Source organism: Tinamus guttatus, unplaced genomic scaffold (assembly GCF_059628265.1).
Source record: "Tinamus guttatus ecotype Peru unplaced genomic scaffold, ASM5962826v1 Tinamus_guttatus_pri_ptg000060l, whole genome shotgun sequence".
NCBI classification, from domain to species: domain Eukaryota; kingdom Metazoa; phylum Chordata; class Aves; order Tinamiformes; family Tinamidae; genus Tinamus; species Tinamus guttatus.
Genome location: NW_028288594.1, coordinates 1,685,687 through 1,700,635, shown reverse-complemented (window position 1 = coordinate 1,700,635; position 14,949 = coordinate 1,685,687). Strand labels below are relative to the sequence as shown.

At 40.0% G+C, this 14,949-nt stretch overlaps 1 protein-coding gene across 1 annotated transcript in view; it reads left to right on the top strand.

The window, feature by feature from the left end:
• B3GALT1 (beta-1,3-galactosyltransferase 1) overlaps positions 1-14,949 on the top strand; it is a 175,695-nt gene that overhangs the window by 78,713 nt on the left and 82,033 nt on the right. Inside the window, exon 2 of the mRNA XM_088519491.1 lies at positions 3,786-3,919. The gene's annotated coding sequence lies outside the window, so the exon portion shown is untranslated. The remainder of the gene's footprint in view (positions 1-3,785; positions 3,920-14,949) is intronic.

Genomic DNA, 14,949 nt, shown 5'->3' with positions numbered 1-14,949 from the left:
GTATGTCGAAGTGTACATGTACACATGTACAACAAGCAGTGGATAATCAAAGCTTACACTATAGTAAAGCAAACCAGCACAAAGACTGCAGCATAAATACACTTTGCACAGTACTGCCACCCAGAAATGAGAGAAAGGCAGCAGAGGGAACAGGAAGACCCAGCCTTTCTGGGTATTGCTAAGGGCAAGAAGGCAGCGTCTCATCTCAGCAAAGCCAGGAGATGCAACGCAAACAGGGACTTGTTTCTCTTATTTAAGATGCCGAACAGGCCGCAGCTGGACACTCATTTATCACAGCAGACTCCCATTGCTTTGGCACATGCCAGAATCTGAGATCTTTACCAAGTCTTTGGACAGTGCTGTAAATTTAGAAGTGCACAGCTATATGCAGCAGACTCTGGCACACTTACCTGAAAGATTTAGCAGTGATAAAATATTCTTAGTAAATTCTAGCAGTGCTTTCTGTGGAACAAGAGACCTCCTATCTGAATTTTAAGACTCTCAGTATAACTTAAAAGAGCAGAACAGGCCTAATATGGAATTTTGAGAGCCTCAAATTCCACAAAGACGTTGCCAACTTCTATAAAATACAGCCAGTTTTGAGAGTAATTGCAAAAGAGGTCTGCCAGATCCACCTTACAAGTTTTTTTGTTATTGTTGTTTATTTTCCTACACAAGATTTAGGCAACAAATAATCAGAATTACTGTGTAAGGGTCAGTACCTGAATTCCTTAATACGCCTCTGAAGAAGTAAGATTTCCAGATGGTAAAGACAGTGATCTGACATATTAGCAAGATGAAGGGTTGTACGAGCTAAAGGAACTGTGGCAAATGGAGCGACATCCTGGCTGAATGTTTCTGAGCAATGGAAAAGGTACAGGATAGTTCAGGTATAGGCAAGAACTCCATCTCATTATCATTTTAACCAAGCCATTTTTTTACATAAAGCTCTTAAAAGAGAGCCAAGTTACCATGGAGACTGATTGAAGCAGAGACTGTTACTGTAAATTCTTTCCCAGACAAGGATAACGGGATTGACAGGTGGGCTGTAAAAGGAGGATGAGTGCAATTTTGAGTTAGGCATGATGGCTGTTTCCTCTTCCTAGAAGTGTCTTTTATAGCTCTGCTTTATCTCTGCTGTTTTCAACAGTGATATATTGACCATAATTCAAAAGGCGCTCCCACCAAATGAACCTCTTAGCCTGTCACAGCGCTGCAGCCGGGGATGTATGGGCTCCGGAGAGAGGCACCAAGGGTTCTCAGGAACTCTGCTGCTTTGCCCAAATTATTATGTCTTCCCAAGTCACCTGGGAGGCAGAGTCATCACTCAGGAGACACATTTGCATGAAGTGCCCTTTGCTGCCTAGATTTCGCTTCTGAAATACGTTCTAGGTACGTTCTTAGGTGAGCACAGCCGTCCCCTGGGCAGTGTGGAGGGAGGCAAGGAGGGACCACAGTATCTTCAGTGAAAGTACCTCTTTCCTGTTCTCAACATTTTTTTTGAAAATATACATGTTTGCTTCAGTCTGATTCAAAGACAAGTTCATTTTGCTCTGTAAATCTTCATTAGTCTGATCTATAAGATGATGCTAAGAATAGAAGAGTCCACAGCCCCCCAGATCTGGTGCTACAGTTAAAAAAGGAGCCTGGCAGCACATGAGCAGCAGCAGAGCCTATACCTTTTTCATTTGGAACAGTTAACTGTCAGCACTAGAAAACATTTCTGCATGTGAATATGCAAATATGTTTTAAAATCTGTGCAAGATATTTCTACCTGCTGTGCTTAATTTCAGAATCTTGTGTTACCATTAGAAAAAAATACTTCTCTTTTCCAACACAATCTTCCACCAAAAGGAGGGAAGGTCAAGGGGGGAGAAAGGGGAAATTCATACTTGATCTTGTCCTCATACCTTTCTGGCCTTAAGTTCCTGCTTCTTGGTTTTGGCTGTCAGCTGGGGTTGTATCTTGGGCTCATGTACATGTCAACCTGACAGGAAGCAATTTGCTGTCACCAGCAGTCAGTGTTGGTCCCAGTTCACAAGAAAGGCAACACAGAGCCCCCTTTTCCAGCAGGTTTACCTTATAGCTGCCTCAAAGTGATGGCAGTGGGTAGTTACTGGGCAAGTAAACATACTTCTCAGCTGCAGCCTCTGCCTTCCCAGGACTATGGGACTGAGAGTGCAACTGGTGGCTTCTGCAACCTAGTCACTGCTAACAAAGTACTTGGGTGTATTGCATGAATTTCCGGGCAATCTTTCTACTGTTTTGATTTAATATCTTCCACAGGAGAAGCTGCACACTTAATGATATGTAGCATCCTCTAAAGAAATGCTTATAATGCAGTGAAGTATATCAAGATGTTATTAACTGCAGAGCAGCGCTAAGTGAGGCACAAGCTCATGGCTACTTGTTCACTGTATGTGAGGCTTTCTGGCAGTGAGCTAAGGGAGCAGGACAATGACTGGTGCAAATGTTGCTCCCCTTCAGCTCGGCCGGCTCCTGCTGGGCTCGGGCTTTTCTCCCCTGCACTGTGTCTGCGAGCGCACGCGGCAGGCTGGGTGGCGGGCGCCCGGCACAGACGCTTGCCATGTCCTCGACACTGAGCGCTTAGGCATTAAAGAGCAAGCCCATTTTGTCACTGAAAGGAAGCTATTTTAAGTATTTCTATGCTTTCTGTCTTGGTACTTACATAAATCCTACTTGAAAAAGGCCAACAAATACTGCCACTGTCCTTCTGAAGGAAATATTTTCCCCATGAATGCAGAAGTTGTTATAAAGATATACTTTTAACCTTAGAAAGCATGTCCCAAGAGTCTGCAGTTTAATTCAATTAACATTCCTTGGTACTTTTTACATCTTCCCAAATTTTAGCTTTTATTAAGCATCTCGGGGGATTTAGTTATTTTGCATACCTGCTTGTATGACAAAAATATGTCATCTCAAATAATTGTGATCAAATTCCCTACACAGGTGTTTATAACTATCTTGGATTTAATTAGAAAGCCAGAGGATTAGAAATGAGATTGCTGGGAATAGCCAAGGGGGTCAGTTAATAAAACAGAAAAATACAATTTTAATTTACATGCTTCTGCTTAAGGGCCTAGCTCTCCATCCAGAGGCAAAGGTGGAAAAGGAGGCCCAAGGCATGAAAGGGGATTCATTTTTGTTAGGTGAAAGGCCAGAAAATAGGTTCTTGCAACAAACCCCTACAAGAACTAACAAAACAGAAAAGTGGACAGCGCAACCCGCCCCATTCCCGCACTTCGAAGCATAGGGGTAATTCCCACAAGCCTCAGCACAGTTCCATGAAAATCACTAAACACTGCAGAGGTGTCAGTCTATGTTGTGAACTTCAATACTAGGTCTCACAGAAAACAGATTAATGCTGCAACTTAGGCAGCCTTTGCCCTTTTAAAAGTGTGATTGGTCATGCCGAAGATGTTGCTTGGGCTTTAAAAGAACAACTGCTCAAATGCTAGTGGCTTCTTTTTTTTCCTAAGTCTACATGTTTTGTTTTGTACAATACTTCCACTATTCTTATGTCTTCTTGTTGCCACGTTTTTTCAAAGCAGGAGATTACATATAAGGAAGGAGTGCAAACCAATGCTGTGAGTGGATTTAAGTGGCTAGCAATATAAAAACAAGGCACCGTTTACCTGTATGAGCTTGTTACTACGCCAAAACTTAACCCCAAACCTCTCATTTTATCTTGATGTTCATGCAAGAGTAATAAAAATAAGTCTACTGTCTACCTATATGTAACTTATGGATGTTTGTGCCTGCAGGTTTACCAGTATGCCATCTGCACTGGTTTAACACGAGGAGGCACGGCAGCAGTGGGACTGGCAATGGATATGATGTACCTGATCAAGCAAGAGAAATTAAAGATGAAAAGGCAGAGGAGTTTCTGAAAAATCAGGTAAGGAAGTAGGGTGATTCTCTACAAATGTGTAAACTGTGCAAAGAATTATATGAAATAGCAATGCCTATCTTGCCCTTTCTAGGACTTCTGAGAAATACTGCAATGTATCTCTGTATGTAATATAGACACCCACACATGCATACACACACACCATACACCACACATATTACTCGAATCCACTTGTACAATGAACTTTCTTTTGAAAAATATTGTCATTATCTTCAGTAAAACACTTACTGTAACAGCATTTGACATAAATCTCTTTTTTTAAAATAAAATCCATTTCCACTTCATTTGATGTTTAAATGAAGCACTGTTACTGACACAGAAACCAAATCCTTGACTGTTACAAAGGAGTAAATGAGAGCTTTGCCACACATATCACTATTCCTTCCCCACAAATCAGTTCGAAGTTCAAGCCGTAAATTATCCTGTCCTGGTACCTCGCTCTCCGGGTATCTCATTTGCTTTCGAAAAGCAGCAGCAGCAGCCTGACCTACCTCTCCCACACCCCACACTGATGACAGGCTCTCTGGAGAGTTCGCTTAGAGCTACAGCACACTACAGGCATAGAAGCCTGACTCAAGGAGAGTAAAAATATACCTACCAAGGAGCTAAGCGGGAGGAATAAGGAGCAACAATTCATCCCTGGCTCCTCTGCTCCCATATTTTGCAGACAAGGTGCTTTACCCCTTGTTGTGATGCAGTGGGAGCAGTAAAAGTGACGGCAACAGTACATTCTCTGCAGCCTACAACAATCTGGGAAGCAGACTGCACATGCCACAATACTTTGTGCTTGTCTGTGACAGAAGCGCACTCGTAAATTTTTAGGCATAGCTTAATTTTAGAATAAATTGAAATTAAAATTTTTGCCACAAGCATAAAATGGAAAATAATATTCACAACATTATATACCCACCATTTGCCTGCCTACTTCTTCCAATGTGAGAAACAATAAACCAAGAAGTGCCAGCTCTCAGGAAACGGATGCTTACAGGGTTGGCCATTGCCGGGGTGAGAGCATCAGTGTCTTGCTTCCAGAGCCTGGCCTTACAGGAGATGCATGGCTATACTCCTGCTACTTGGTGCTATGTTACACTTATGTGAAACTTTTTTTAGAACTACACCTAGCATTTCCACACAACGTGTTTCAGATGACCAATCCCAAACCTCTGACAGTTACTATTTAACTACCTCATCCTATGAATTGCCAGGAGCTCAACAGAAAAAATAACACATTCCAAAGTACTCAAATAAAATCCCCAAAATCTCTAGGCAAGCCTCTCAAACTACATAAAATTCATTATTACTGTCACATCACAGCAATTGCACGTTACACAGTTCATGATTATGCAAATACTGTTGCACTTTTTCCCACTTAGGAAGATTACTACATATTGAGACATTCTCCCCCTTTGTCTGCTGGTGATTTCCGTGGAAGGCAGTCTGCTGGATTTTCATACAAAACAGCTCAGGGTGTCAGAATGTCTCTGATGGGAGAAGTAGCACAATCCCAGCATCCGGAATTTCCTTAGGAGATGCAATATTCATCGGTTACAAACTTGGGAATGTCATGGTGTAAAAAGGCACATGATAAAAGATGCTGTGTGGTGTTACAGCTGATGCCGTTTGCCATATGGCACGGGATTATTTTGGCTTACCGCGGGGAGAATGCTAGAAGTGAAAGAGAACAGAGCACACTCAGGTTATACAGAATAATAAGCAGAAATTGTACAGTTCTTGATTGTAGCAATAAGGCCCGTAACCAAAATGGAGATGGAACGAGGTATGAGCGCCGAACGTGTGCTAGAATGTTCTCCAGTCCCTGAGCAGCAACGTACCCCTATTAGGAATATGTAAATGGAAAGAAATTGCCAGCTACCCGCAAAAGCCTACAGACAACCTCAGAGGAGACTGACTCAGAAGTCAGCAAACACTTGTGCAGTGCTACACACAAATCTATAACATAGCTTTACATTGGCTTTCCTGGGGAAGCTGGAGAAAACATCCAACCACTAATCTCCAAAAGGAGAACGTGGCCACACAACTGTAACAAAATCATCCCATGAACGATTAGAACAATAACTAGGGGAAAAAAGTAATTACAGAAAACAGTTAAAGAATCCTAAATTAATTGTTGCAGCTATAAATCTCAACAAGGGAGCTTTTTCAAAGAACTTAAAAAGTCCCCAAACAAGATCTGCAGACGTCTATTTCAGAACCACCTTCCTTTTATAATTATTAGAACTCACCAGCAAATTATTATTAATCTATCCAAAATTCATGCAAGATTTTTCACTGCAGTTGCTTTCCTGAAAATGCTTTCTACTCTCCCTGCCATTCTCTGCACGCAAATTCAACTCTCCTCATGCCAATACCCCAACCTTCACCCTGTGCCACCCCTTTCCATGCCACCTTTGCAGGCTGAAGCAAGCTCCATCACCCTCCAAGAGGGTCACTCACTCATGACTTCCATTTTAAGTGAAAGATTTTGTGATATTAAATATCAGAATTTTAAAGGCTTGCTGTTTTCTTTGGAGTCTGGATCTAAAATTCTGGTTCCTTAGACCGAGGCAATTGCCTCTTATAGGAGCAGAATATTATAAAATTATCCATGCTATTTATGCAGTACTTCAGATGACATATTCAAAGCTATCACCTATTCAGGTGTTCCATTTGAGCAGCCAAAAAAAAAAGGAAAATGGTTCCTTTCAACCAGATATTCAACAGGAATAAACCAGAGAAATTCTACTAACACTATTACGTATTCTGTATTTCTAGTTCCTGTTACCTTTTAGCTACTTTTAGCTTTTCAGCTATTAGGAAGACAACTTATATAAAAAGGAGTCTCAAAGACTCTGTGTCACAAAGATCCCCTGGCCTCCCCGTTCAGCGCACAGCTAGAAGGTGAGAGCGGCCACACACTGCCTGCCAGCCCCAGTGCCGGGCCCTTCGCAGCCTCCGGACAAGCTCCTGCAGAGCTGCACGTGCGCGGGGACCCGGCCACGCGCTGCCAGGGGCTCAGCTCACTGCCCTGCGAGCGGCTTTAGACCTCGCCACAGCTCAGCCAGCGTTACCACCACCTCCTGACACGGCCTGCGCTGGCTTACCAGCAGCTAAGAGCCTTTTTCACACTCCCGGTCCTAACGCCGCTCTCGCTTAGTCCTCGCACAATCCTCTGTCGTGAAGAGAGGCTGCTGTAAAAATACCTGATGTCAGTAACTGAGGGCTGATTTTCAGTGCGAGAGAAAAAGGAGCGTTCAGAGAAGGCCGGATGGAAGGGAGGCAGGGAGGGAGGAAGAGGGGAGGCCAGTCCTCACCCTCACACTCCAGAGTTCTGCCTTCAGAGTTAGCAGGACCGTGCACGTGCGCAGGCCGCCACTTCAGCTTCCAAGCCCGTTTCTTGTTAATGCACTTGCTGTGATACTAGCAACCACTTGTCTGTTATCCTCCTCAGTAGAGGAAAGCTACCTGGTATTGCAGCAGGAGAGTAAGATTTCTAAAGATTCCAGATTTTTTCTCTAGAAAAGTCTATTCGGTTCCATACTAACATAAATAGTGTTTGACAGAATGTTTACTGTACCCTAATAAACTGAGAATTTGCATCTATATCTTAAATATTTTATGATTTCTGTTGTTCTGATAAACTCCGTTACCTTGACAACATGCATAAATGAATGTTTTATTGCATGAGCAATTTTCAGCGTAGGAATTAAAGTTGGAAACAAAAAAAAAAACTTTGTAGAAATACTTAACTCCTGCTTCTGAAAAGACAAAAAAAAAAGGAATTATGTATCAGAAACGAAGTGTAAATATGAATTCCTGTTTAGGTAATATCTCATCCTAAAAATGTCATCATAACATGGTAGTTATTATTACTATTATTTTGAGTAAGTTACCCCACCATTAGGTTTCACATTGAACAGCTCAGCAAAACAAATTAAGACAATAAATGTTGGAGGATTTGAGTTTAGGTCAAGCAAAGAAGCATCCTCCAATGAAATTTTCTCATGACATTTCAATTTTTTCTGCTGGTCATTTAACCAGTTAATTTTTGGTTAATTGACCATGACAGCATTATAGCAATTATTGATTATACAAGATGTGTTCACTTTCAAAGTCTTCAATTAGTTTAAGATAATGCAGGGGGGGCAAAAGCTTGCTAAGCTTCACAGTAAAAATGTTCACTTACATTAGTAGGACAAATGTGTGAAGTATTTTTATCTAGCCACAGTTTTAAATAGCCAGGGAAAGGATGGTGACAAGGTCTGGGGAGAATTTCAGAGAGGCCAGAATTGTTAAGACAGACTCTTTAAGTAGTATGTTATGCATTAGAAAATCGTAACATCAGCTAAGCACCCAGGTTTGGGGGGAAAAGCAGTACTTAAAAATTTGGAACACCAGTCATATAAACTGGAATAATAAAATTTTTAGTTTGGTCATTTAACTTTTACTTCAAAAGGTACTAATATACTCTACTCTTTAAATACATCTTTAGTGAACTTGAGAAACATCCAACTACCATATGTTTTGAAGGTGCCTTAGGCCTAAGGAAATAGAGTTACTGTATCTATTTTAGAGTTTGTTGTGACATGTATTCAACTGTCAGCTCTCATATGTCTTTTTGAGAAAGATGCTCTGCTGGATATTTGCAGCATGTAATGAACAGATGTTATTCCTATTCTGCTGATTCATGTTAGAGGACTCATGTCCTTGATAGAATATGAAAAATAAGTAAGACCATAAGTGAACAGCACAGTACTGTAAACAAAATATTTAGATTTTCTTTTTTTTTTTTTTAATGAGCTTATTCACAGTGGACTATAGACTTGTTTTCACACTATTCTATTTTAAACTTAAGCCTTTTCATGCCATCAGCAGCTGATAGGCTCTGATGCTTAAATGCCTGCATAAGTTCCATATCCTGAAGTTTTCACTCTGCATGATCTAGATTTGTTGAAGACTGGAACAGATCTCAACATCACTTGAGAGTAAAGGACCATAATGCAGCTATTATGGTCCAACAGCGTTACTCATAATATTATGAATTTTCACTGTCATACAAGGCAGATGCCATTTTAAAAGCATAGCCTTATAAATGCAATGCTGACACTGTACTTCTGCCAGTCGAATCGCGACTCCACGTACCGAATGCCCTTCTCCCCTTCCATTTACTAAGGGTGCACATGTGTTTAAATGTTCTATGTAGTTCTTAAAAAGCAAAACAAGACAAAATTCAAACATTCATTTGAAATAACCAATAGACTTTGAAAACTAAACAACAGTGACAGTTCAGAACAAGGTAGTCTTTCATAGTGAATCTTGCCTGAAATAACTTCGTCTGTGCTCAAATACCACAGCAAAGGCTCCACCATCCCTATTTACCTCCTCATCTCCCGGCTCAAGCCTGCATGCTAAAGCACCATTAAGTGCTCTTCTAGAACAGACTAGTGAACTACATGTTCAGATGAGTGCTGTAATTTCCTATCTTTAAAGCCATGCAGTCTACAGTAAGTAATAACTATATTATAACCTGTGTATAACTGTATAAAAATAAACCTGCAAAGTTGTCTAAGTGTCTCTCCAAACAAACTGGGAGAGTTTTTTAAAATTGTAAAACACAGTAAATTGACATTGTGTTTGGAAAGAAAACAGCACTTCTGTAATTCCTTGATTAGCCCACCAGAGGACCATCTGATTTCCATAGAATGGATTAAAGTATAGGAGTTATAAATTCCTTTTTACTGTTTAGAACATTATTGAATTTTTTGACATCACAGATGACAGTAAATGTGATTAATTGTTGCCCATAATTGCAGTTTCATTCCAGTGGTTATTGCTTGTCAGTACCAATTAATAGCTCCACAAAAAACCCATTCATTTCACAATATTAAAAAATGATGGCTTGTGGGAACCCTGCTAAACTAGCACTTTCAATTAGATTTGGAATTTTATAGTATGCTGAATGACAATTTATGGTTTTATAATAGTAGTGATGGTTTGTTGTTGTATGGTTATTGCTCTGATGACATGTGTGTTGATCCGGAGAACTGCCCTGGTTGAACAACTGCACGTTGTAGTATGGAGATTTTTAGTCTTCATCTGCAAAGACAATTTTGAATACTAATTGTGTAGCTTTTGTCCCAATATTTGATGAGTTCGATGCTATAGTTAAGGGATGTGGAGGTTTTAGTTCCACAGTATGGAAAACTTGGTGGTAGGGCATGTGGCACTGCCCTGTACTGGAGCTCAAGGTGTAAGTGCCACCTGCCTCATCTCTGCCAAGGACAGGGAGAAAGGTGGGGCACAACTCTGCCATAATGGGAAGGCAACTGATTTTGGAAGGGTGCTAAGAGCATCCTAATGTTTGCCCATGTCTCCAGTAAATAACTTCCTGTGGACAAAAAGAAAGGAAAAAATAAAGGAAAATGGGAAGGAGCTGAGGGCTGGCAGAAAGGAACACGTAAGGGAGAGAGAACAGGGTGGTTTAAGATGAAGTATATCAGAAACCTGCAGCCTGAACTGAAACACCAGAAAATAGTGCACAGAGTTTAATGTGAGAGATGGGAAAGTTTTGTGTGCCAATCTTATACTCACCAGGGTGATTTTTAAGTTTCTTGTCTAAAACATAAGGCTCATAAAAACTAACATATTTATTAGATAAATCTTTACAATGTAAGTGTAGTCTAAAAATTCTGGCCTTTGGGAACTCTGTCCCTGACATCTGCAGTGTCTGGTCCTGAGTCATAACTCATCTAACACGGATGCGCAGGCAGCAGGAAAGGGAATCTCCACGTGGAGAAGGAGCCGCAGAGAGCTCTCTCCTCCCCAGCAAGGCGCCTCCTGAGCTCAGGGCACTTCCATATAGAGACTTCAGATACTGCTGACTTACTGCTTTTTGATGGCTTGTCAGAAAACACAATTTTAACGAGAATATTTTTGCTGTGTATTTTACTTTGTCTTCTATTTCAAAGTGCTCTTATAATTTACCCTTTTGATTCTTTTTCTAATTTAATCCTACTTACACAAATTATCCAACAAACCCTCCAAGTATAGAAAATTTCAACAATACAGTCTCATAATACTCTTCCAGACAATTAAGTTACCTGAATGCAAAACAAGGTGAAATAAGACTCTGTTTCATGAAGCAGTAATTTCTTTTAGCAAATCTGATTGAGCAAAAAATCTACAATAAAAATGGCTGGCAGGATTCTAAGCAAATTTCAAGTCAAAATTGCAGCCCTTTGCATGGTCTCTTGAATCTGTTACTTTTCTATCCAATTATGATCCTCTTTAAGTCAATGCCAAACTCTGATTGAAGTCAATGAAAATAGGAGCAAAACCCTTCCTATCGCTACTTGATTGACTTGTGCAAAGCTGCAAAAGCAGCAAATTGCTCTTAGTGAATTAGGGGAACCTCAAAAGATTTCCATGTTCACTTCATTGGAAAAATGGATGAATATCCAAAATTATGTAAACCTTTGTGAACAAGTTTATTTCTGGCCTCCAGACCATCTGTTTAGATTTTTTTGTTTTACATTTTCATGATACTATTATTATTTATTTGTTACATACTAGTACCAAAAGGCCCTAATTATTACTTGTCTGCTGTGGCAGGTGCTGTATAGCTCTTGCTGAAATCAAGTGCAGACTAATTTTGGACTAAATAGAAAGAAATGACTATCCTTGCAATTCCCAAAGAAATTCAGGCTAAGCTTATGTTAGGTCTTATTTTAGATCAGTATTTCTTCTAATTTATTTCTAATTGTTTGGAAAAAAAAAAGAAGAAACTTATAGTTTTAATAAATTCACAAATATAAAAGTATATATAATTAAGTATAAAGCATGCCAAGAGTTTGATATAAAAGGACAACAGGGATCAAAAATGCAATTCATTTTTTTTTATCCTTAGATCTAATCTAATAAACCTTTAATCTTTCCATCACAGGACACAAATTCAGGCACTGCAGCTCCTGTATATCCAATTCTAATCTCTTATTCAGACAAATCAGCTGTGCTCTCCAGTAATGCTCAGGTTTGATAATACCAACAAAAAAGAGTGCCACAGAGTATTCTCCATCCCCAGCAATAAATTTATTGGCTAGTGGCCTATTCATTTCAGAATTGAATAAGTCCTTCTGCAAGACAAAACTAAAGATTTTTCTTTTTTTATGTTCTGAATCCCTTTCCCCAAAGTCCACACGTCTCATTCCTTCGGTGACATTCAAGGTAGTTTTTTAGCAGCAATGATAAAAGTACATTGCGCTGCCTCATCCCTTGTAGGCACAATAATATTGAGTCTTCCTTGTATGAGAGACTTTGGATAAAACAAAAGTCTTAGTTCAGTTCAACTACAACATCGCCAAACTAAACATAATCCATAAAATTAAAGCATAGATTCCTTCTTGCATGTGTATAAGTACAGGCAATGTTACTTGAAATCAGCAAAAGCATTGGTTAGCACAAGAAAAGACTAAGATTCTCCATTCGAAGATCTCAAATTCTGCTAAACAGAAATTAAAACACTATGAAATGGCTTTATCCTCAGTTTCTGCAGCACAGCATTACCGCTATGAGTATGTATAGAATTTATCAACTTCTTACTCAATTCAGACATAACAGAAGCAACTGCTGCAGGATAGCTAGATAATTAATATATGCATAAATTCAGCAGCAGAAGACTCAGAACACGTAACGATTCTGATGTGTTGAATCACAGGCCAAGCTATTTGCTGCTTTGAGAAATGCTTGCTTTCTTTTACTATCAGTAGCACCCGTAAGTACTGAGGACAACAAAGTCAAGCCAAAAATGAGCTCTCGGCAGAAAGGAGGTAGTGACTATTTTTGACTCTTCGCTAAAATGAAACTGAGGTTGTTTGACTGCGTTTTGTAAACTCAGACAAAACTGCTGTCGGAAAAGCATTAGCTACTCCCATCTTTACAGGGGGAGTCTCAGTTAAAAAAGTTTAAGTTTTAAAGTTCATTTTTAAAGTTTTGGAAATTTCTGTTTACTTATTAATTACAGGTTAACATCATGTACTGAAGACTTTAACCTGATTAATAAGGGGAAATAAAAACCTTTACTGCTGCTATATAACTACTATCACACTTAGTGACTTCATTCTTGAATCTCAGGAGAACAAAGATTGTTTTAGTCTACACCAATTTCTGTTAAAAAGTCTCACTGTGGTACTCCTGTTTTCCACACACCAATTAAAGATATGCAAAGACCCTGATTACAATTTTCCATTGGAGGCTCTTGAACATTTGCTCTCATTTAACAGTAATAGAAACTGCAGTTACGCTAAGAAGTTTTCTGCAGGAGTGTATGTCAGACCCTTTCTTTTCACATCGTTGTTATGCTTAGCGAGTGTACACATTTCAAGCATTTACCTTCTCTGACATGTCCTTCTTACCTTCGATAGCTTATGCTTATTAAGCAGGGAAAAGCTTCTCGGAGCTTTACTAGCAGGAGATAATTGTTCTCTACTCTGCGCAGCCTCCTCTCCAGTGCAGCGACATCCATCAGCGTGTAATGGTTAATTACTCTGTGCACTTGCAGCTCCATCTCCTGAGGAGTGAAATTAAATTTGGTGTTCACAGCCTAGGAGAACATAGACTCAAAACACACAAACATCTGACTTTTGCCTAAATACTCATAGACTCGTAGCAGCAGTTCCTTGTCCCTGGGCCAAGGAGTTGCAGGGCTGACTTGTATTCCGGGTCCCTCTACGTCTGCTGGTTCCCTCAATGGCCAGAGCTGTCTCTTTACACCTAGCTTGGAGTAAAGCAGCACGTCCTTTCCTCTCAAAGCAAGGCTTGCAGGTTTTCCACTGCTCTAATTGCTCTAATCCTACAAGAGGCTCTACACATGACTAAGCCAACACAATTTCCAAATGCCAGACCCATTCTGTCTGAGACTTTTTGTCATCTTTTTAATACCTACAGGACAAATGGCCCTTAACCTCCTGCCTCTCTCTTTTTCTATACAAACAATCTATATAAAATATTCATGTTTTTAAGGGTTAAAAAAAGCACTGTTCTAATTCACTTGGCTTCGACTTTGATAAAGCTTCTTACTCTTGAATTCCTAAGAAGAAAAACTGCTATTATTTCTGCTATAAAAGGAGCAAGCAAACAAGTTGATCTACTCTAGAAAAGCTCTATTAGAACTCTACTAGAAAAGGTGACTTTTAATATTTTTCCATTTCTTTGAAGCAAAGTTAACTTCTCTAAGACTGGGTTGTAAAGAGCAGAAGAAGAGCACAATGATTTATCAGGTCTTGGAAAGACCTAAAGCCATATGGTTCTGCAGACAGTAACAGTTTGGAGTTTCAGCTATCTGAGATTTTCCCTCAGCTAGTTTTAGTAAGACTAAGCTTAGATAAAATATGCGTAAGCTTTGGGCTACCTTCTGGCAGGTCAACAAGAAAGAGTTCCTCTTAAATGGGGCACTTCTCAGACTCACCACCTCTCAGCCAGAGTCATTTAAGAATCAGGTTGGCAGCATTCTCTTTATTCAAACTATGGACAACTCAGTCGAGCTTCCTGAAGGGAGTGATGGGGCAGCTCTGCTGCAGCTCAGCCCACTGACGTGCCGCTCTCCAGGGCACAGCTCTCCCAACAACCTGCTGGGCTCTGCCTGGGGTCCCACTTCCCTGGGGCCTTACGTCTATCTACCTGAACACTGCATATAAAAAAGCATAAAATTAAGTGCCGGCCAACTGGCTGGTGGTCACTGATTGCTTCCTCTTGGATGCAGGATTTAGAAAAGAAGCCCTTCATTTCTAGACGTGAAAAGAGAAGCAGGATTTCTACATGCTATCTCCCCAGCTGCCATCAGTTAGACTCATTTTCTCAGATTGTCCTACTGTTTTTAAGGGCAGTGTTATGAAGTTCTCTGCAATTCAGCTTTCCAGTCATTCTCATCTTGATGAGACATTCTGCAAATATGGAGCTTGAATATAGATTAATGTGATAAATTATGCAGACCAGAATTGTTTGTTTACCATAAGGAAAGAGATACG